The 24,538-nt window shown below is 47.9% G+C and overlaps 1 pseudogene; it reads left to right on the top strand.

The window, feature by feature from the left end:
- Positions 1-10,547: 10,547 nt before the first annotated feature.
- On the top strand, positions 10,548-13,989 carry LOC136492327 (uncharacterized; annotated as a pseudogene).
- Positions 13,990-24,538: the final 10,549 nt, after the last annotated feature.

Here is a 24,538-nt window from a genome sequence, read left to right on the forward strand (position 1 = left end):
TGGAGGCTGAAGGGGACCATGACGCCTAAGAGGGGGGTGGATTAGGAAACATAAAACTCTAACTCAAAACTATGGCCTCTTTTTCTAACGTTAGCAGAACCTATGCAAAAGATAAACTATCTAAATGTGTAACTACGGTTTTACTAGTGTGTTGCTACCTCTACCGTAAAAGGAGTTATACAAACAATATAAATGTGAAAGCTAAAGAGTAAGGTAGAGATATGCAAACTCCCATCGACGACTGTGGTATTTTTACCGATGTATCAAGAAGCGCGCAAGCTTCCCCCTAGTCCTCGTTGGAGCCCCTCACAAGGGCCAAGCTCTAGGTCGGGTAACTCCGTGGATAGCCCTAGGCCTCCCCCATACGCAAGTGGGTCTTTGGTGTGCCTCTCCTGGACCGCTCCCTATCGTCTTCACTATCAAGCTTCCGGCCAAAATGTCGCGTCCTTGTTCCCTTAGGTACACGGTGGCAGCCACACCACAAACGCAATTGGTGTGATCTCATAAGACTATAAGCCCATTCGATGTACAACAATGATGCGCAAGCACCAAGTGGTAAGAGGTATGCAAACCTCACTAAACACTAGGCCTAAACCTAGAGCAAGCACATAAGCGGTGGTCTAATCAACCTAAGCACTTCGCAAAAAGCACCTACGCTAATCACCTAATGAATCACTAAGCACTATATAAGTAGAGATCACTAAAATAGTGTATCAACACCCTTGATATGTTTTCTCAGCTCCACTTATATCAAATGGCCGATTGGGGTGTCTATTTATAAGCCCCACTAAGAAAGTAGCCGTTGTGGATAAAATTTCGCTTTTCTGCTACTGATCGGACGCTGATGTCGTTCTGATCGGACGCATCCGGTCACTCACAATGGTCACTTCATCTTTGGCGCGATCAACTGATCAGACATTGATGGCGTTCAGTCACATGCCACCGGGCGCGTCCGGTCGCAACTTCGCCGCTCTGGAACCTCTCTGTACTCGATCGGACACTGCAGTTCCTACATCCGGTCGTTTTACCGATAGTGTCTGGTTAGTGCTGAATGTGTTGCCGGGATGATGAATAGTGCCATCGGTGCGTCCGGTCACTTTCAGTCCTCAGCGTTCGGTCGCTACTGCTGATGTCTGCTGTTGCTGAGCCTCTTGATCGGACACGTCCAATCACTCTATGAAGCTTGTTTCTTTGTGATCTTGTATCCAGCTTGGTTCCTATCATCGTGCTTGGACTTTGCTTGATATCTTGGGTCCAATTTGTGCATCTAGGGTCTTGCTTATGGTGTTGATTATCGGATCATCATGTCGCCTTTGTCCAAGTCACGTCTTGCACCCTATTGAACTATAAAACAATCACTTGCAAATTCATTAGTCCAATTTGGTTATGTTGGTCATCAAGCACCAAAATCCAAAGTAAATGGGCTAGGGGTCCATTTTCCTTACAGAGGCGCCTTCGTCGGCATCCTCGTCCCACTTCGCCTTGCCTTTGAGGCGGTCAAAGATCGCTCTGACCGACTCCTCGCCCGAGTCATGGCTGGTGGCGATGTCGAGAGCTCCTTGGTGGTTCACAGGCCCTTACATCCTAGCTTGTGAACTAGGGACTCACAGATGGTCCTAGATAGGAAAGCTCCTATAACGTCGGCGTTGGCGACGTTAGGCAGCTCGTTGCATTGCCGAGAGAAGCGTCAGATATACCCATGGAGGGTTTCTTTGGCCTTCTATTAGCAGTTTTTGAGATCCCATGGGTTCCTAGGACACTTGTACATGCCCTGGAAGTTTTCCATGAAGATCTCTTTTAGGTCCACCTAACTTTAGATTCTGTTGGGTGAAAGGTGTTCCAACCATGTTTGTGCCGAATCGGCCAGGAACAATGGTAGGTTGCGGTTAATGAAATCATCATTATCCGCTCCACCGGCATGGCAAGCAAGCCAATAATCCTCGAGCCACATTCTGGGGTTCGTTTCCCCAGAGTATTTCGGGATGTTGGTTGGTGGTCGGTATCATGGCGGGAAGGCGGCGTTGAGGATGTGTCAGCCAAAGGCCTAAGGTCCTGGCAGGCTAGGGCTCTAGATTTGGTCCTCGCCATTGTCGTAGCATCCGCCATGACAAGGGTGGTAGCCATGGCTAGCTCCCTCCCCCGTATCGCCATGGGTACGCCTGCAGGCATCGAGGGTGTTGCACGCATCACGGTTGTGGCCGAGATGCTCATGCACCAAGACCACGGTGCGTAGCCTACTGCCTTGCGATGCTTGGTGGACTGATGTGTCCTTGTCGGGTTGCTCTAAGGGTGTGCGCTGGCTGGCATCAAGCTTGCGTCATCGAGACAATGAGCTTTTGGCTTGCTGTGCCACCGCGTGGTCGAGTAGCATGCGAATCTCATGATGGGTCCGATGATCCTCGGGCGTCATGGGCCCTAGAAGCCCACAAAACAAGGCCGCCATAATAGCGATGTTCTGGCTTGCTCGACGAAGTGTGGGAGGGCTTCATCGTCCTTGATGATCCTTCGGTTCATGTCATGGGCCATAGCACACGCGTGCCCACAGTATCCGTGGCGCTCGATCTCTCGATCAAGCTCCACGTGTTCCTACTTGAGCTAGAGTCGCGCTTCCTCAAGTTGGTGTCGAGCATTTAGCTACTCCACCCGCAGGCGAGGCGAGGCCCCTGCATCCCCTTAAAAGCTCTAGTTTGGTTTTGGTGAATTGATGAAACCCTAAGTGCTAACCTAGTTTATCAAAGTGATCATAAGATAGGTAGCACATTCCAAGTAGTGAAGCAAATGAAGATCATGACATGATGATGGTGATGCCATAGTGATGATCAAGTGCTTGGACTTGAAAAGAAGAAAGAGAAAAACAAAAGGCTCAAGGCAAAGGTATAAGAGGTAGGAGCCATTTCGTTTCGGTGATCAAGACACTTAGCGAGTGTGATCACATTTAGGTTCAATAGCCATACTATTAAGAGGGGTGAAACTCGTATCGAAATTTGGTTATCAAAGTGCCACTAGATGATCTAACTCATTGCATATGCATTTAGGATCTAGTGGAGTGCTAAAACCCTTGGAAAAAATTATGAAAATATGCTAACACACATGCACAAAGGTGATACACATTGTGTTTAGCACTTGGAAGCAAGGGTTCAAAACTTCACTGATAGAGTGTCGACCCATAGAGTACGGATAGTTCGATGGTGCCACCGGCGTCCTGTACAGAAAAGACAGGGTTTCATAGAGTGCACCGAACGCTGGTCACACAGTGACCGAACACTGGGATCCTGTGTCTAGTCAATGGCGCGCAGTGAAGGCCACCATTGGTCTCTTGACCAGATGCAAGTGACTGGACTCTAGCTGAACATTGTTCAGTGTCCGGTCATGCTGATGTGGTGGCGCATAGAGAAGAGGGAGAGTGATCGAACATTGGGCGAGTCCGGTCAGGTGTGACTGAATGCGTCCAATCGTGACTAGATGCTTACTAGAAGTGACCAGATGCTGGGGTCCTACATCCGGTCGTGATCTAACTGACGCGTCTGGTCATGAATGGAACCTCTCTGTAAACGACCGGACTCGGCAAAGGTGCGTCCGATCTTGGCACTGTGCTGCGTCCGGTCATGGTTTAACCATTGAAATTAGGTGCTCAGCATTTGAAGTGAGGGATGATGTGGTAGCCATCCATTGATCGGATGCTGGCAGGGTGCATCCGGTCAATCTGACCAACGCGTCCGATCGCCTTGACTTTTTAGAGAACAAAGAGCCAACGACTCTATTCATGGGGGCTCTCTATTTAAGCCCCGTGGATGGCTCAAGCTCACTCTCTTAGCCATTTGCATTGACATAGCAACCTTATGAGCTTAGCCAAAGCCCTACCACTCATCTCCATCATTGATTCATCATCTTTGTGAGATTAGGAGTAAATCCAAGTGCATTTCTTGAGTATTTGCATCTAGAGGCACTTGGTGTTTTTGTTTCATTGCGGTATTCACTTGTTACACTTGGTGGTTGCCACCACCTAGACAGCTTGGAGCAGCGAGGATCATCGAGTGAAGGTTGGTGATTGTCTCTGGCTCTAATCGTGGTGATTGTGAGGGGTTCTTAATCTTTCCACGACGAAGAGCCAAAAGGTACTCTAGTAAATTGCTTGTGGCTTGTGTGATCCTCATCTTGTGTTGGTTGTGTAGCACTATATTGAGGGTTTTGCATGTGATGCCAATTAGTGCATGAACCTCCAAGTGAGTGAATCCCCACAATGAGGACAAGCTTGCCGGCAAGCAAGTGAACCTCGATAAAAAATCATTGTGTCGTCATTTGATTCTGAGGTGATTAGTCTTCATTGGTATTCATTCTTGTGATTGATTAGTTCACTCCTCAACACAGAGGTGATTGGTTCACTCCTTGTTCATGGGGGATGGAGGCATGAGTTGCGCCATAGGGTGGCCATCGGTATCTATGGCGTTGTGAAGACCAAACGGGAGTGCTGTCGGGGTGCTCCGGATGAGGTATTCCAGAGAGAATGCCTCTCTTCTGACAAGCTATGCCATGACATTGTCAAAAGAGAAGGTGAGGTGGCATAGGTCATCTTAGGATGGTCAGGTCCTAGGAAGGCGCTGAGCTGGTGCTTTAACCTCCTATAGTTGAAGTCGAGGAGCTGGTCACTTCCAGGGGCGCAGGCCTCCAGTGCGTGTAGCTGTTGCTCCTCAAGCGCCTCGACAATCATGTCGAGGCCAGCGGAGTGCAGAGGTTGGATGGTGGTGGGAGCCATCGCCAACTCTCCCTCTGTCATGACGATGAAGTCTAGGTCCTCGAAGTGCATGTGCGTACCCGGGACCCAGCAGAGGTTGTGACTAGGCATCCGACGCGTGGTGTGAATGTCGAGACACACAAAAGCCCCCTACTTGGCACACCAACTATTGGTGTTTTGAGTTGCCACTAGTAAGTAAATTTCTAATATTGCGCGTCTGGCCCGGATGATGTGCTAAGATGACACAAGGCTTATACTGGTTAGGACAGAATGTCCCTACATCCAGTTCGTTGCTGCTGCTCATGTTACTAGCACTAAAAGTTCAAAGTAGGGGTTACAAATGGTTGAGAGAGGGATATGTCCCAAGTCTCTAGTGAGAGGAGCGACAGGTGCTGAGAGCTCGATCGCTGCTCGATTATGTGCTTGTGTGTTCTGATCGGTTCAGGGTTCGATCGGTTCGATCGGTCCGTGTCCAAATCAGTGGGATGTGTTGTGATGCATTTGAGTCCCCTTCATGGGATGCCCTGCTTTCCCTTTTATAGGCCAAGGGAAAGCACAGATTATCGTGGAGGGAAAAGAAGAGAAGGAGAAGGAGAAGAAGTCCTCCAGGATCACCGGGTCCTTCTTTTCCTTCATGTGGGTCCCGATGACCCTATAGACATCAACAGGGATAGCTCCACGTCATGGCCCTATCTGTCACTAGCACCATGCCTAGGCATTGTCTCCTGGTCATGGTGCTCCACTTCGTCCTAGCAGACATCATGGTGAACTAACGTGCATGTCAATGCTTGTACGAGGGTTAGGCAGAACAGCACCAATATGCCCGATGCTGTTCCTAATGTGAATCCCCATGTATGGCCCGTCACAACCATAGGTTATATCGGGGCATGCCGATCACCTTTCTAGTGTCAGAGCTTTGACCCAGGCCTATTCACTTGGACCAAGAGTGGTTGGCGGCGGCATGGGTCTCCGTCGAACGAGACGGATCCCCTAGCCATAGGGTCGGTCGAGGCAGAGTCCCCCCTAGAGGCCAGACGAGGTAGAGCGCAAACCCAAGGGTCGGACGAGGCAGAGCCTGCCCATAGAGGCAGGGCGAGGTAGAGCCGATGGCCTCGATGTTGGGCGAGGCAGAACCTGCCCTTAGAGGTCGAGCAAGATGGAGCCCATGGCCTCGATGTCAGGCGAGATGGAGCCCTACCTTAGAGGTCGGGTGAGACAGAGCTCACGACCTTAGTGTTAGATGAGGCAGAGCCTGTCCTCAGAGGTCAGGTAAGGCAGAGCTCATGACCTCTATGTCGGGCGAGGCAGGGCCCATGTGTAACACCCCTGATGTTACGAGCTTGCTTAGCACCGTGATTTAGGCCTAAGTAAAATTTTCGAAACGATTTTCTTGGATTTTAAAATTTGACTTATGTTTAAAAATGGCTGATAGCAAAATAAAAGAGCAGTAGGCTGCAACCTTAGGAGCCTGGGCATGGCCCACGAGGCTCAGCTGCTCATAACCATAGGTAGAGGCGGGATGCGATCAGTCGGAATTTTTGAAGCAAAGCTACGTAAGGTAAATTAAAGGAACGAACTACCCTTTCATTCGAGTAGGAAGGAGTTTTACCATATGATAGTAAACAAAAAGTGAGGTGGTAGTGCACCCCCATGGTGCCCCTGAGCGACCTGGGCCAAAAGTGTTCGGGTCAGGGCGCTTTTACAAGAGCAAACGTTAAGTAAACAATGGTAAGACTAAATTTTAGGGGAAGAAATGACATAGCTGTTCCAAGCATTGGTGAGAACATTGTCATAGTCATCCTTCAGTTGGCAGGCATTTGGTTGGATCACCTTGTCCTTCAGTCGTCCGAAGCCTTGCCCATGATGCTCCCTTTCCTGGTCGCTGCTCTTTTGCCTTTTTCTTCCTTTGGCCTACCGACCTATCGCAAAAGGCGCTTGAGGAGCTCACAGTCCTTGTAGAGGTGTTTGATGTGGTAGGCGTGGTTGGTGCATGGGCTCTCCATGAGCTCGTTGAAGTGGCCCGGAAGGCCCTACTAGGGTTGCTGGTCTATCTGATCAGCCGTGGCAACCAACCCAGAGTTGGCCGGTCGGTGGTGATCTTTTCTATTCTTTTTGCCCCTCTACATGGAGGGGCCCTTGTCCTAATCCTCGCGCTTGGCCTTAACTTTGCCTCAGCCTCCGTTGAAGCGAGCGTCTTAGTTCAGGCCGAGCCGCTCATGTATAGGCAGTTGGTGTGGAGCGGGCGCCAAGTCAAGTCAAGGCGCAGATGTGGCCTCCTATGCCGTGCTTGGTGGCTATAGCGGTGAGTATGTGGAGTGATTCGTTCGGTGTGTCCCCACTCCCCTGGTGGGGAGAGAGGCCACGAGTCGGTGTCATGATGCGGAGCTCTCCGCCTACTGAACGGCGGTGGTTTCCACCAGTGCCCGAAGGTTCTAGTGGATCACATGTTCCTGGGGTCATTTGGCTTGGGAAGGCCGCACAGAAGCATTGTTGCAGCGGTGATGTTCTGATCAGCCCGAGCAAACTATGGGGGATCGTTCCCCTCATCCATGGTGTTGCGCTAGACCCGACGGGCGCGACCCCAAGCGCCGCTCGCCAGTTTATGCGCACGGGGCACAGTGTGGTGCGTCGAGCGCGCTGGCGCAGGTGGCGACTAATTCAATCACTGTTGTCATAATTCTTTGCCGTGCTCCCATGTGAGCATAGGGGTCTCCACATGAGGGTTTGGAGGGGTGTGAGTCTACAAGGACTCCGCTAGCACCGGTGGCTGTCCCAAAGCGTCTGCCATAGCACACTCCTAGGACAAACGATGGCTAGTCGCCACGTCACCGATGCTGGAGCCATCACTCTCAAAATCATCATCCATGAGGTCAAGGAAACATGTGGGAGCATAGCTCGCTATCCCCATGAATTCAGATGTGAGAGGGGGCAACGCCGGCATTCTTCGGAGCCCCCGGACGTACGCATCCGCGGGGGATGCAAGGCCGTAGGGGAACCGGTCGCATGGCGGTCGTGGCGGGGACAATGGGTTCCTCCAGATAATTGATGGAAGATAGAGAATAGCAAGTAAATATCAGCATGTACATTACTCACAGCGGGGTTTGAGCAGAGAGTTTGCTCGGAATGAAGCGCGGATGCCTCGTCGTTGAAGTCGTCGTGCGTCCCAGAGCCGACGGAGGGTGTTCCTCCGACGGGCGTTAGAATGAGTCCCTCCTCGCGGAGGTGTAGTACGCCGAGTAGGTCAGTGATGAAGTCCAGACTTCTGAAAAGGAAGGTCTAGGATGGCTCGAAGATGGGTGGAACCCACAGCCCAGCAGGTGGGAGTGCGGAAAACTCTAGTGAGTCGAAGCGAGTCGTATTGCTTGAGCCTGCCATGTCAAAGGTGGCGGAAAAGTGGGCCATCCAATGACCAAAAAGTGTTGAACGTACAACGTCTTCCCCATGGACGGCGCCAACTGTCGGTGCAGAAAGTGACCAACACATAAATATTTAAAGTTTTGTTGTATGTTGTGATCGGAGGTGACCTAGCACTCAATGACATAGGGTTTATACTGGTTCAGGCAACATGTCCTATGTCTAGTTTGAGACGGTCGGTGACTTTATTCCTGAGCCTAGGTGCTCGAAGTTTGTAGTGGTGACAAACAGAAGGGAGAAAGATGGGGAGTACAAGAGGTCTGGTCGGACTTCGGTCAGAGGGGTCGAGAGTGACGGGAGCTCCACTATGTGCTATGTGAACTTTATCGATCTGAATTAACTTAACTTTGTTGGATAGAGCGCATCCCCTTTTATAGATGAAGGCGATGGCCTTACAAGTGAGAGGGGGAGAGTGCGTGTGCTACTAAACCTTGTTGCCCACGCCAGCGGATACATGATGATGGTAGGCGCCCACAACACTGTTGAATGTCAGATGCACGTGGGAGGTTTGTGTTGTCTTCTTCGGGTATGGTAGACGTCGGCGCCTACCACACTATTGATACCTGGAGGCATGCAATGGGTTTTACCATGTTCGCCTAGTATGGTAAATGTCGGCGCCCATGACACTATCGATGCCCAGAGGCATGTGGGGGGAGCCTTACCGTATTTGTGCAGTATGGGAGTTAATGGCGTCCACAACACTGTAGGGGAAAATGTTGGCGCCTACAACACTGCTTCGGTTCTACCATGCCAGGAAGGTCGTAGGGTACTGACTGGCAGGTGCATAGGGTACGGTCCCTGGTATTGTGGTTTGATTTGTGTACCCTGCCTTACTTTCTCCGTCCATTTCCTGGTCCTTACCGAACGGGTGTCCCTGATTGGTCGGTCCCAGTTGGCTCTAATTGTGCCAGTCGAAGAGGAGCTGTAAACAGGGGTTCGGCGCATCCTCGGTCGGAGACGCAGGTCAAACTTGGAAGCGGTGTTTGGCCAGGCCTTTTGGTCAGAGAGGTCGTCCAGAGGCAGGCTAGAGACCGAAGCGAGTGCTCCGGTCAGAGAGGCGGACTGGAGTTAGAAGCGGACGCTGCTCCTCCTTGGCTAGGCCTTCTAGTCGGTGATTGGATCGCCCTTCTAGCCTGTTGTTTAGGTTTTTTTGGGCTGGCCCATGAGTTGCGTGTTTGCTCGCAACGTTGTCTGTTGGGCCAAGCCTTTGTTGGGAAGCCGGTCCATGAGGGACCCCAGGTTTATGAACCCAACAATTATACTCTCTCTGTCTCAAAAAAGTGATGTTCTGTGATTTAAAATTTGTTCTAGAAAAAATGATGTTCTGAGTTTTAGACACGATGTTGACTCACCGGTCCGGTGCTAAATTACCAATTGAGATGCGCTACTGTTTGTTGCCTGCCTCGGATCTTTGCATGCTTGCATGCAATGCATCTTAATTAGGAAGTAAATCACCTAACATCCCTTCTTTTTAGGTAATCTTGTGTGACATACTAAGAGTATTAGTAACATTTCTCTTCTCCACTAATCTGCCTGAAAAAATCCTAGAACATTACTTTTGGGGGATAGAAGGAGTAACTTCTTAATTCACATCACATAAGCTTTTCCATAGTTCATAGCTTATACAGTTAAAAAGGAAGAGAGAGAGAGGGAGTGTGCGGCTTTGTCCAGTAGCATAATCCCAAACTTGTCTTCGATCTTGTTAGAGACAAAGATGACTGCTGCTAGAAGAGTGAGGAATGTAAAGGGGAGACTTGTTGTATTTCAGTTGGCAGTGTTGGTTGATTTAGGGCCGTAACTCAATAACAGCCATGGCAGTCAACAACACAGGTTCTGATGACATGTGTCGCGGGCAGGCCACTACCTGGTTTGGCTTCTAGTTCGCCCCGTGCGGTGAGGCGCCAACAATTGCCCGGCTGGTCTAGCTCCGGCCACGATAACAACTTTATTTACCAACAACTGCTTCTTGTGGAAGGAAGGAGGGCTCTGAGAGTGCAATTGGATTTGGAGGCCATTGCTTAAGGCCGCGTTTAGATCGCAAAATTTTTTGGCCCAGCCCAATTTTTTTTGGCTTTAGGCTTTTTGGAACTAAACGACATCCAAAAATTTTTGGCCTCGTACTGTTTATGGTGGGGTGGAAGGCCTAGTACTGTGCGGCTTGGGAGTCGTGAAGGACGCCTGGTACCCCCCACCCACCCCTTATCCATTCACGCTCGCCCGACACTGGCCCTCTATCCCTCACTCTCATCCACTCTCGAACCCTAGCCTGCCGCCACCGGTCACTCCCTCCCACCGCCACCGGTCTCCTACCATCCCACTGCCGCCGCGTAGATCCATGAGCTCCGCCGCTAGGTCCACACCGTTGGAGTCCGGATCGAGGACCACCTTCGCGTGTTCGATGATGGAAGGACACGACGGCGATGACATGAATGGCGCCGGCTATAATGGTGACCATGGCATCGACGGCGCTGGCCACGGCAACGACGCGCGCACCAAGGATTTCTTGGCGCCCGCTAATCCCTGGTGCCATGCCGGCAGTAGTGGCCTCTTCCCCGACGCAGCGCAAACCTTCTCAGGTTCCAGCAGCTTCAGCCAGTCCCGGCTAGGGTTGGAGTCACTAGATCTCAATGTCGGTGAGGATTGGATGCAGATGCAGGCCTACGCGGGCTACATTTGGGGGGACAATGAGGTCCCCCCATGGCTCCCACCCCCATCTGCGTGCCTTCCCGCAACATTGCGCGCAACCTCTAGTCGAACACTGGCATTGTCGGTGGAGGAGGACAAGGAGCAGGCATGGGTGGAACATCTGTTGGAGGAGGCTTCATCCTTCCTCTGTCTCATCCATGGGGAAGCACGTCCAGCCATCGCAGGGGCCACAGTGCGCGTGTACGCGGGCCGGGGCTAGCCATTCTTGATGACAACTTCAATTAGGACGACAACACGCAAGCCTCGTGAGTCCTGGTACAAATGCCACTCCCTTTCTCCTCGATCTTCTGTTTAGTAGTAGATCTACTGAGTTACATGCATATGTCTAGGTGCTATATGTATTATTTAGTTGCTGGTGCTATGGGTCTGCTGTGATACAAATTTAAGCTACAACAGTTATAGATATTGATTAACCTAGCTTAAGTGTTTACCAAATGCTTTAATCTCTGTACATGTGGTGAACTAAAACTTGTTACATGCCATTTACCAAGTCCTGTTACAGAACTGCACAAAAAACTAGGTTGCATTTTGTTTTCATAATTCCTAGTGTTGTTATGCATCGTTTAGGCTATCAAACACAAGGCAAACTGGACTATACCGAACACTCAGATTTTCTATGACATATGGTGCCATGAAATTGCCATTGGCAATTGTACTAAGGGAGTCATGAGCAAGACTGGGTGGAGGGACCTCTTAAGGAGGTACCAAGCAGCAATAGGTTTGGTCCATGATAGGGAGCAGATTGCTAGTAGGCTAAGGTAGCTGAAGGCCTAATGGACATTTTGTAACAAGCTCTGCTACGGCTCTGACTTAGGCCATAGCGACGATGGAACTGTTGAGGCCACTAATGCATGGTGGAAAGCAAATACCAACGTAAATGGTCTATCTATCTCTTCTGGGTTTCAACACTTACTAAGTAAAACAATGCATAACAAATGATTTCATATTGTAGGGGCAATCTAATTTGATGAAGTTCAAGAAAGGTTTGCCTGAGTACTTAGATCAAATGGACAAAATATTTACTGGAAACACAGTAGATGGCTCCACCTCCTTTGTTGCTGGTGAAAGTGGTACTATTGACTTGGATGGTGGAAGCTCTAATGAAGAGGCAGCAGATGAGCAGGATGACCAGCTGACCCCACTTAGCATTGGCAACAAGAGGGCCAGCAGCACGAGCACCACTGCCTCCAGCCCATGCAAGAGGTCCAAGAGCCCAGCACTGAGGGCAATGGACAACAACACGAGGACACACAATAAAATTGCCAACCGTAGGCTCTGCCTGATGGAGAGCATGTTTGAGCACAGGAAGCAAGAGGACCATAATTCACGGTCGGCCCTTAGCCAGAAGATAGACAGGGTCACCCAGATAGCAAAGGAGATGGGTATAAGTGCACAGACTCCAACAGTGTTCAGGGGGCTGTACAACATCATCCACAATGAAAGTGATATGGACTTCTTCCTTGCCAACAGCCCTGAAGAAAGGATGATCATCATCGAGCAAGCTGCGCCGGTCGACCCATAGACCATCTTATCTTATTTCGTCTATGAATTGAAGTTCATGTCATAATGGTGTCCTAAAACAATGTCAGTCATGTCCTATGTCATTTGAACTAAGTCTGTAGTGCATGAATGTGTGTTTCAATTATGTTTGTGATGTTTCTTATTTCAACAACTTAAATGTAGTAATGTTTGGTGAACTTCAAGTATGGTGACCATTTGAACTATGTGATGCATGGGTGAGAGTGACTGGCACATGTCAGTGAACGTAGTCATGCATGACATTGATTTGTAATATGATTCATGACTGAGTTTACTCCTTATTTGTTTTGACAGGTTGATGTTGTATCAGCAGCAGCAACCCATTGTGTAGACCCTTGGGATGATTTAGAAGAGATGATGATGGCTGAGTTAGAGGATGCTGAAGATGATGATGCCTTTATCTATGGTATGTACTAGTATGCTCTGCACATTGACAAGCATTTGAATAGGGCTGAGTATAGGCAACCTACCATGACTGGGTTGGAATGGGTACAGAGGAAGCTTGGGGATAGCAAGGCCTGTTATAGCATGTTTAGAATGAGCCCACCTATGTTCCATAGACTGCATGATCTTTTAGTACAATCATATGGCTTGAAATCTAGTACTAAGTCCACCTCGGTTGAGGCTCTAGGGATGTTATTTGGATGATTGGGGCACCACAATCTGTTAGGCAAGCTAAGGACAGATTTGAGAGGTCACTAGGGACTATCTCCAACATGTTACACAAAGTTTTGAAGTGTATGGTGAAGCTTGCTGCTTACATCATTAAGCCTGTCGACCCACAATTTAGAACAATGCATCCTAGACTGAGAAACCGTAGGTTCTATCCCTACTTCAAGGACTGCATAGGGGCTATAGATGGAACTCATGTACCTTGTGTGGTGCCCAATCATAAGTTTGTGCAGCACTTGTGCCGCAAGGGCATGACTACATAAAATGTCATGGCTGTCTGTGACTTTGACATGAGATTTATATTTGTTTTTGCGGGTTGGCCGGGGTCTGTACAGGACATGAGAGTATTCAATGATGGAACAACAACATACAGCCATGTCTTTCCACATCCACCTGCAGGTACACACCTATCTGATAGTACATTTGGTTCCTTGTTGTTCAACTACTTGAATGTAAAATATTTTTTTGCTGATGTAGAGAAATATTACCTTGTGGACTCCGGGTACCCTAACCGGCTAGGTTACCTTGCTCCTTACAAGGGAACTAAGTACCATCTGCAGGAGTATCGAGATGCCCCAGAACCCCAAGGTAAAGAGGAGACCTTCAATTATGCACATTCATGTCTTAGGAATATCATTGAAATGTCATTTGGAGTTTTGAAAATGAAGTGGCGCATCTTGCATCAGATCCCTTCTTATGCACCTCATAAACAAAGCCAAATCATAGTTGCATGTTGTGCTCTACATAATTTCATTAGGATAGGTGGCATAGGGGATAGACACTTTGCAAGGTGTGACCGTGATGATAACTATGTGCCGCGACAAGCGTCTGACAATCAGCCTGACCCCGAGGAAGTTGAGGATGAGTCTGATCTGATGAATGAATTTCGTGATTCGATTGCTTATGCTTTGCTAAACCATTCTTGACAGTTTTGTGTGTTTGAGGACATGTATGTGTACTGCAGATGTACGGTTACTGTTAATGGTTGACGACAATTTGTGGATGAATTATACGTGATTAATTGTTCAATACATCTGTTGTGTCATTGTGATAAAACATACATGTTGTTGCATGAGAGACAACAGCATGCATGCGTTTGCAGCTACAGCATGCATTGTGTGCATGCATGTGTTTGCATGTTGCATGAGAGACAATTAATGGTGCAGCTGTCAGGTTTTGGGTCAGGCCAAAAATTTTGGCAACAAAACAGCAAGCCCCAAAAAAATTGGATGTCAGGTTTTTAACCAAAACCTGCAGCGTTCAGGTTTTTGGGTCAGACCAAATTTTTTTGCGATCTAAACGCGGCCTCAATAGTCGTATGGCAGAAGGAGGAGAAGGTGATGTGGGAGGCCGCGTGCGGAGTTGGTGTGGGGGCATCCTTGACTCTGAATGTTTTGGCCAAGTGCACTAAACGACGAGCTCGATCTAGTGCAAAAGAAAGAAAAAACCTAAACCATATCGAATAAAATTATATAGCTGGTCAAGTCTCATCTAAATAAGAGATGTATTTTTATGGGCCACGGGGACACACGTGTCCCTGTGCAACTTATGGTTATATATCTGGTATAGGTAAAAATATTAATGCTCGTGACATCATATAAATATAGTATGCAACTATATTTCATTACGAATTTAATGGTATATATTTACTATGATAAATATTAGTATCTTTTATATATTGAAATTTGACTACAATGTAGGGCCGGTAACTATCAGGATATCCAGAGGGGAGATTTGTATTGTTCTTTTTTATTTGGAGCTATGAAAAAGTCTACGTAACCCCTCAACTATTTAGGGTGGACTACTTCGTCCTCCAAACTATAAAACCAGATTTTCTACTGTCTAAACTTTTCAAAACCGATCAAATAACCCCCAGACGGTTTTGGACGGTGATTTTGCTAGGTGGTTTTATCTTCTTTTTTTTCTGCTAAATCTTTAAAAAATCATAGTAAATTACAGAAAAATCATAAAATAGAAAATCTAATTTTGTTGGAGTCCACATGAGTAGATCTACACAGTGAACATATTATATGATATGTTTTAGTACAAAGTTTTTGATGTAACTTTAGATCTATGTTTTTTTATAATTAATTGGAATAATTCATAGCTGCAGCTTCTATGGTCCAATTATGGTAAATTTTTTTATGGTGGACTAATTATTGTATGCTTGAGCTGTAGTAAAAAATTCATGATCATTGGGTCATGTATAAGTCAGTTATAGATAAAGCATATATTTAACAAGCATAAACCTAAATAAATTTATAACTAAGTTATACATGATTCAATGAGTATAAAATTTTTACTATAGTTCAAGCACGCAATAATTAGCCAACCATAAAAATTTCATCACAATTGAACCATAAAAGCTGCAGCTATGAATTGTTTTAATTAATTACAAAAAAGCATAGATCTAAAGCTACAACAAAACTTTATACTAAAGAATACTATATTATATATTCATTATGTAGACCTACTCATGCGAAGTCCAACAAAATTGGATTTTATATTTTATGATTTTTCTGTGATTTACTATAATTTTTCAAAGATTCAGCGAAAATAAATAAAAAAGAAAAAGACAAAATCACCGTCCAAAACCGTCTGGGGGTTATTTAACCGGTTTTAGAATGTTCAGAGGGTAGAAAATCCGGTTTTATAGTTTTAGGGGTGAAATAGTCTATCCTAAATAGTTGAGGGGGTTGTGTAGATTTTTTCCAAATCTCATACGGGGAGGATGTACCCCAATTAGACATGTAAACGTAATGTTCTCCAAAAATATTGTGTTGTGCCTTCTTAGGCTTCTCAAGCCTCGCATAGTTGGCAATCGGTATGGGCCAACCACTATGGTCTATGAGTGAGCCAGGAATTTCACTTGGAAATATATAGCGACGGGATTACCAGGTTGATGGGACAAGTGGGGTGGTGGTCGTCCCTGACACTGCTTGTTGAACGGCAACCTTCCGTAGTCATCGTCAGCATTAGCCGCGTCGGGCGCCGACCTCGCAGATGTTCTCCGTAAGCCGCATGTCCTCCTCGAGTACCTCAGCCCCACCGACCTTCGCTGCTTGCCCGCCTCCGTGAAGCTCGTTACTACGCTGTTCAGAATCGAGATCACCGTTCATCTCCCTTGCCATTGTCCACTCGTCGACATCGTTTTCAGGTTCAAATGCCACAGTCCTCGTGGCGTCCAGAGTTCTAAGCGCCAGCGGCCGCGTCAACATCACCCGCATCCTAGCCGACGTGGGCGCCTTCAATGTAGCGGTGTACATGCTCAATGCAGGGTTCACGTGTTAGTCAGCTTGTTCACTCGTTGGTTTCAGCTAGGGTTTATCAGTCAGCCAATAATATTTTTTCTCTCACAACAAACCAGCATCAGCTAAGCTTATCTCTCACAACAAACCAGCACCAGCTAGGCTTATCAATCCAGAAACCAACCAGCGAACATGCTCAGTGTTTTTTCAATAGCTCCACCATCTCCTTCCTCTCAGTCTGCACTTTCCATCTTCTAAGCAGTGTCCCTCGTTTGGAAAATCTCTGTTCACCGGTATCCTTGCCTGTCGTAGCGCGTAGGCCCCCAGCGGCATACAACGTAGGAGCGGCTGCGTGATAAATCTAGAAACCGTATATTGCTTTGCATGTGGGCATGCAACGTGATTGATTTGGAAACCATATTGCATTGCATTGCATGTGGGGTAGGATCCACCCGTCCGTGTCCGGAAATAAACTGTCTGCGCGGTGGATTTGACCGAGCGGGGCAGACGATAGCGTTAGTTAATTTTTAGATGTAATAGATAATATTCCTTAAAAAAGAGTTAGTTAATAGTATAATTTATTGGCTATGAAATTAGTACGCACACCCAAATGCACAAGTGAAGATGTACATGCCAATACGCTACTGCCTACTGGTCACCCAAATGCTCCGTAAATGTAAATACGGATGAGATAACTTGATGGAAGAGAAATATTTATACTCTTCGCGGTCGGTCGGTCGGCCGGCAACAAGTCATCCGAGAGTACTATGGTACATTAATATGAAGATTATACTTTTGTTGGCTGGTTAAATCCTAAATAATTACCGATCAGTTTTGATGTTATAATCTACTCTGCAAAATTGTCGGAAAAAACGAAGGCGGTGAAGCAAAAGATAGGATGAACCACACACTCACAGCAAAATGTTATTTGGCTGATTACATGCACACTTAGGCATTGTTTGATATTGTCGTATTTATATCAATTCACGTGTGTTGAGGTAGAATTTAGTTTAAATTACACTCCAATACACCCTTAACACACATGTAGATGGATGTAAATCTGACTAATGCATCAAACAAGGCCTTATATGGATGGATTGCGGTGAAACAACCAACGCGTGCACGCATATATTGTCTACGTTTCATGCCAGTGAGAAATTGATAATCAAGTTTCCCTTGATAATACGCCTAGTCGCCTACCGCAGCGACAAGTCATCTTCTTATAGGAATCCTGCATCCAAACCACGGGCACCCGCTAGGGCCACGTCACCCGCTAACCCGCTAGCCGTTGGATCGAGCGTTCATGCGATATCCACTGTCCAATCGGAGTCATCACGGGTCTGTCGCCCAGTAAGCTGGAAACCCGAACTTTCGCGAATCGTCGCCACCCGTTCGGCTCGTGAATTGTTCTGCCTCGCCCTCGCGGGGCGGGGACTGTGCGAGGCCACCTGGATGTGCGGCGGGCCGTCGCGCTCGGCACGGCGCGGGCCACCAGCGAGGCGGCAAGGGCGAGTCGAGCGCCGCGCGGCACGGGCCCTAGGGCCTAGGCCAGTCGTACATGACCGCCACCACGGACTGCAAGTGCTGGCGTGGCGCAGTGAGCCGAGCACGCCGCCACATGGATGTAGCTCCTAGCGAACGCCACCAGGAGTGCGTGCCACCGGCACAGGCGCAGTCCACCGACGAGCCCAGCGCGACGCGGCACGGGTGTGTGCCTGGTTCCTCAACTCGACACACTGTCGCCCAAAGTTGGGTTCCTCTTCGCGGGCACCACTGACGACAAAGACATATCGACTGGCGATGGCGGAACAGAAGGCGGCGGAGAAAGAGCGTCGGCACGCCAACGTGGAGCTGCAGAGGTGCGAGTAAGAGGAGGCACTAGCCACCACACCATCGCATGAGGCCCGCCAACACGGTGGCGGCGTGGCGGGAGACGCGGTGCGAGCAGGTGGTCCAGCGGGCCGAGCAGCGCGGGGCCACCAACCTACCACCAAGCATGTCAAGTGTGACAAAGTAGTCAACCAGCACCACCGGCGCTTCGTAGCTTCCCCGTGCCTGTGCGACCTCACACGCCACAGAGCGCACGGGGCAGTGCTCCAGCAGCCGGACATGGACGATGCAGCGCAGTTGTTTGTTGAAATTCCCCAAGGTAAGCTGCTCACTGAACCAACTCTAGGACCAAACGTCCTCGGCCCTAGAACAACATGGCAAGCATCCTTGGCCATGTCGATGTCTTGCTCACATCCTCGGATCCACTACCTTCTCCCTTGACACGTGGGTACCGGTGGCAGCACGGTACCAGGCCTGTGCCAACAAAATGGACGATGCTAACTTGACGGACGCATTTGCAATTATCCAATGCGCATGGCCTATGCATTCTGAGAAAGGCTACATTTTGTCTAGGTGAACTTGTTACTATCAAATGCTCTTCATGCCAGGTGCCAAATATTTTTTTCACCAAAAGCATCAATATCATTGTTGCATCGTTTAATCTGATGAGAGTGTGCTAATTCTGCATACCACACTATTTTGAACTAGTATGATTGATAGAATAACTTAACTTTGTTACTACCCAGTGCAATTATATGGAGTTTTACAGATTTTCTGTGTTGAGCATAGTTCTAGGGAAAGAGCACGAGAAAGCCTATTGAAGTACAAGTATTAATTTTCTCATATGCTGCCAGACCTCAAGTTTGTGGACCTTATGCGACCAAATAAAGTGATTGATGATCTAGATGGCACCGGACCCAGTCAGTTTTCTTTCAGGGATCCTACACCTGAGTAGTTTATATGAGGCGACTGACTAACCTGTGTATTTGAAAGATCTTATAATTTGGTAAACTAAGTAACCAATAATAATTCAACTGATGCCCTCTTCTTAAGATCATCAGATTTGAAGTATATGTGCAATGGCTATAAACTGACTACAAAGTGCAGACTTGCTGGATAAACTACTGTACCATTGGTTTACAAAACTGCACCTTATGTCATTTGTAGTAACTAGAGGTTCTATGCCCATATTTCTTTCTTGAACTTTTTTAACAGCAAGCTTGTGAGAAGGGCACTAGTAGTTATGCTTGCATTAATATTGTTGTAAAAATCTGCTCTATATCTTCTGCAAGCACAAAATTTAATATTACCTTGAATTTTTTTACCCATTAACTAATGCCAGTTGCAGGTTGTATACTGCTATCCAGTGAATGGGAGATTTCCAAAGCCAGTTCACTTGTGGTTCACAGGTGGCAGTGGAGAAAGGGCCAGCCATCTTCAAAGAATTTCTCTGTATGCTGATAATTGGATCATTGAAAAAAGTGGCCAGGACCTTATCTTGGAGCATCTGAAAATGGTGAAGAAAACCTTGTATATCTTACAGCAGATGCAGAGACATCGCTTGATTATTTAGACATGTCAAACATACACACCAAAAAGATAGCTGTTCCGTGCAGGTATTGCAGTATCTGAAACCAGATAAAAGTAAAACACCTTTGTTTTCTCAAGAAAGATAATACTATATCGATTTTTACTAATAGTTTCTTTCTGTCCTCCTTAAGTCTGTTCACATAGCTTACTACAATTCACAATAGATCTCGCTTCACTACCCATAGCAACCAGGTAACTTGATTATTTCCATGCACTTAATTTATGATATGGTTTCATAGTCAGAATATCTTTATGTTGTGTACTCAAGGAATTGTCCATGTACACCCTTCCCACTAAATCTACTTTTTTTAACCACTAAGATTCATGTGTTAATGAATTTTCCCTGCCTATGTCCTCTGCGAAGCAAAAAATATTCATGCAGAAGAACACTATGGTGGTTGCGCCTCCAATAGAACTATATATGATATCTAGCTCCACTCCATGGGCATGTCTTTTCTTTTTCCCTTCGTTGTCAAAATGCTAACACTTGGGCCACTGAAAAAAATAGTAATGCTGATACTGACGATATCTTACAATCATACCTTGTAATATGGAAATGGTGCAGGTTGTTTCACACGTGGCTCTTCCTTTTCATTTTCCATTTCACATACATGACTAATTGCAGGTTCTCCAAGACATCAGAACAAAGGCTTTTATATAAACAAATAAAGTTGCATCTCAATAATATATCATTATCTGAACAATCCCTTCTCTTTGTTAAGGAACAAAACATTTATACTCCCTCAAAGAGCATATTACATAGTTCTGAAATTCATTTCAATGTGATCCTCTGTGCTTCATTTAGGTATGAATAGTGAACTGTCAACTGTCTTCCTGGTATATTTCTATGTTCTGCTATCCATTGCAATACTGGTCCAAATCTAGAGGAGGTGTCCAGGGCAGGCGTAGCAACGCCGCACCCCGTTTCTAGTCTCCACGATTGCACAAGCGTCTGCTTTAAACAACAAAGCGCGAGCGAAAAATAATAAATAGAATAGCTCCTGAATGTCTGGAGACCCTCATTGGTTTCTGTCCTACCCTATCTCTACACCTAATACCGGTAGAACCATCGCCCGCCCCGACGCTAGATCGGTTCACTCCCTCCCATGAAATAATACATTGACGGTCCTTAAACTTAAAGTGTTGTTCCATTTAGGTCCAAGAACTCCCAAACTCGAAATTCGACACTCTAAACTTGTCAAGTGGGACACCATAGATCCATATCCCTTTGGCAGGCGCTAACTAAGATAAATTTTTACAAAAAGCACCCTGCATGTCCACCACGTGCCCTTGCTCGCTCAGCGTCTCCAGCAGCCAGACCAGCCCGCCGTGCACGGTGCACCAGCCGCTCGATGGTGCCCACAGAGAACCAGAGGAACCACACCGAGTGCACCTTCGCGCTAGCGGCCTTCTACTACGCATGGCATGAGTCACCGTCGGAGCTGAAGATGTCGTCCCTGAGCAGCTCCGCGAACAGCTTCCCTTGTTCTGTGCTTTGTCCACGACCTCGTGTCTGGCGAGCGCGCCTGCAGGGGCGGACGAGCGCGACCGTTTCATGAGTCGGTCCGTGCACCGTGGGTATTGCTCCCTCTCCCCATTCTACGGCCGCCATGTGCGCGTCCTTGCGTGACATGACTAGGATGTCGAGGCCACCGACGATGTCCCAAAGCTCGTGTGCGGCCTAGCCAGGCGGCTATGTCTCGTTGCATCTCCGCACGGGCCTCCTTGGCACGGGCGCCGCGCTTATCGTCCTCATCACGGCACTAGCCTTCTTCGTCAATCGTCGTCCGCGACATCAAGAGGTGGAAGCGGCAGCTCACGCGAATCGAGGAGCCTAGGAAGCTCACCGCTTTTCGGCCCCTGAACTTTGGCTAGGCCTCCGTGCTACGCGTCCTCGCCGAGGATGGGCCTCCGTGCTGCGTGGGATCTAGACAAGAAGCTAGAGTGCGAGTTCACGTCGGAGATGGACATCGTCGGCCACATCCGTCACAACTAAAAGCTCTAGTTTGATTTTGGTGAATTAATGAAACCCTAAGTGTTAACCTAGTTTATTAAAGTGATCATAAGATAGGTAGCACATTCCAAGTGGTGAAGCAAATGAAGATCATGACATGATGATGGTGATGCCATGGTGATGATCAAGTGCTTAGACTTGAAAAGAAGAAGGAGAAAAATAAAAGGCTCAAGGCAAATGTATAAGTGGTAGGAGCTATTTCATTTCGGTGATCAAGACACTTAGCGAGTGTGATCACATTTAGGTTCAATAGCCATACTATTAAGAGGGGTGAAACTCATATCGAAATACGGTTATCAAAGTGCCACTAAATGCTCTAACTCATTGCATATGCATTTATGATCTAGTGGAGTGCTAGCATCCTTGAAAATGTTTGTGAAAATATGCTAACACACATGCACAAAGGTGATACACATTGTGTTTAGCACTTGGGAGCAAGGGTTCGAAACTTCACCAGAGCCCTGTATAGAAAAGACAGGGTTTCATAGAGTGTACCCAATGTTGTCCTCGTGGGACTGGACACGTCCGGTGGTTAAACCTAGGCGTCGGTCAGTCAACAGAGATTGACCAGACTCTGAGCGAGTTCGGTCATGTGTGATCGGACCCGTTTGGTCGCTCAGAGAGCTCTTTGGACTCTCTGAGTTGCATAGGACGCTGGCTGACAAAATCGACCGAACACTACTCTGGCGCGTCCGGTGCTAATGACGTGGCGCTCGAGGGTTTGGTCTGTGTGTTGACCGGATGCTGTGTGAGTTCGGTCGCGACTGGAACCTTACTAGAAGTAATCAGACACTGGGGTCCTATTCTGGTCCTACACTATAGCGCGTCTGGTCACAACTTAAGTGCACCTATGACCGTTGAGATCGGGCGATCAGCGTTTAAAGCCGATGACACGTGGCAAGTATCGGGCGACCGGACGATGGGGTCCTGCATCCGGTCGCCCCGACTTTTCAGGATACAGAGAGCCAACGACTCTATTCGTGGGGGCTCTCTATTTAAGCCCCATGGCTGGCTCAAGCTCACTCTCTTAGCTATTTGCATTGACATAGCAACCTTGTGAGCTTAGCCAAAGCCCTTCCACTCATCTCCATCATTGATTCATCATCTTTGTGAGATTGGAAGATAATCTAAGTGCATTGCTTGATTATTTGCATCTAGAGGCACTGGGTGTTCGTGTTTCGTTGCGGGATTCGCTTGTTACTCTTGGTGGTTGCCGCCACCTAGACGCCTTGGAGTAGCGAGGACCGTCGAGCAGAGGTTGGTGATTATCTCTGGCTCCAATCGTGGTGATTGTGAGAGGTTCTTGACCTTTCTCCGGTGAAGAGTCAAATGGTACTCTAGTAAATTACTCGTGGCTTATGTGATCCTTATCTTGTGTTGGTTATGCGGCACCCTACTGAGGGTTTGGTGTGTGATGCCAATTAGCGCGTGAACCTCCAAGTGAGTGAATCACCACAACGAGGACTAGCTTGTCGGCAAGCAAGTGAACCTTGATAAAAAATCATTATGTCATCATTTAATTCTGAGGTGATTGGTCTTCATTGATATTCATTCTTGTGATTGATTGGTTCATTCCTCTTCTCGGCGGTATAACCATCTTGCTCACTCTCTCTTTACATTACCGCAAACTAGTTGTTAAGCTTTTTAGTATAGCTAGTCATGAGAGCTTGTTAGTTTGGTTAGTGTGGCTCTTTAGTTAGTCTTTGAGAGCACACTAACTTAGTGTAGTGATATAGCTACTGTGTGGATAGAGATTATATAAACTAGAATTGTGGTGGGTGGCTTACATTTTTTGTAGGCTAGCGCAACACTAGCTTCGCCTCATATTTGTCTAACTGGGTTGCTAAGTGTTGTTGTAGAAATTTTTAATAGGCTATTCACCCCCTCTAGCCATTAGGACCTTTCAACAACAACATTGTGCACCGCGATGTCAAGTCCAGCATCATCTTGCTCGACTCGATGCTCAATGCCAAGGTCACCGACGTCTAGTCCAAGGTTGACGAGGACGAGCTCTTTAAGGCCCGCTTGCCTGCCGGAGAGCAACGCCAACATTTGGTCCAGCGCTATCGTGGTCGTGCACGGCTTCACCAGCGCTTGTTCCTCGGCATCGGCGTCACGCGAGCGCCTCTGTAGCGCATTACGTCGCCGTGTGTCGCCACGGGCACCACGTCGTTGTACTTCGCCCACGCCACTCCACTCCCAACGCGCGCCCAATGTCGTCTTGCCCTCGGCGCGGTTCAGGAACGTGCCCACGGCGTCCGTCGCGTAGTTCCGCTGCTTCGTTAAGTCGTACAGCGTCCGAGCCCAGTCATGTTCTGCAGCTGTGACAGCACTCGCCCCGCGCGTTCGATGCCTTGCGCCACCACTCGGCTCGTGCCGCCGCCGCTGCCTCCGCCTACAGAGCCTCCAGCCCCTGCAGACGCCATCACAAGGTAGACGAACGACCGTGGACGCCGCACGCGAGGGAGACAGACGGTCGTGGACGCCGTCGCACGCGAGAGATGGCCAGCCGCGGACACCGCCGCGCGCGAGGGAGACAGGCAGCTGCGGATGCCACGGCCGTTCGGAGGTAGAACATGTCTACAACAGGGGGCTTTTTGTAAAAAAAGATCATCCTAGTCAGTGCATCCGAAGGGGTATAGACCTATGGTGCACCACTTAATAAGTTCGGAGGGTCAAATTTCGAGTTTGAGAGTTCGTGGACCTCAGTGACATAACGCTACAAGTTTAAGGATCACTATTGTATTTAACTCAGATACGGGAAGGGATGGAGTAGAGTCCGCTGCGTAGAGG

This window comes from Miscanthus floridulus, chromosome 11, assembly GCF_019320115.1.
Source record: "Miscanthus floridulus cultivar M001 chromosome 11, ASM1932011v1, whole genome shotgun sequence".
Taxonomy (NCBI): domain Eukaryota; kingdom Viridiplantae; phylum Streptophyta; class Magnoliopsida; order Poales; family Poaceae; genus Miscanthus; species Miscanthus floridulus.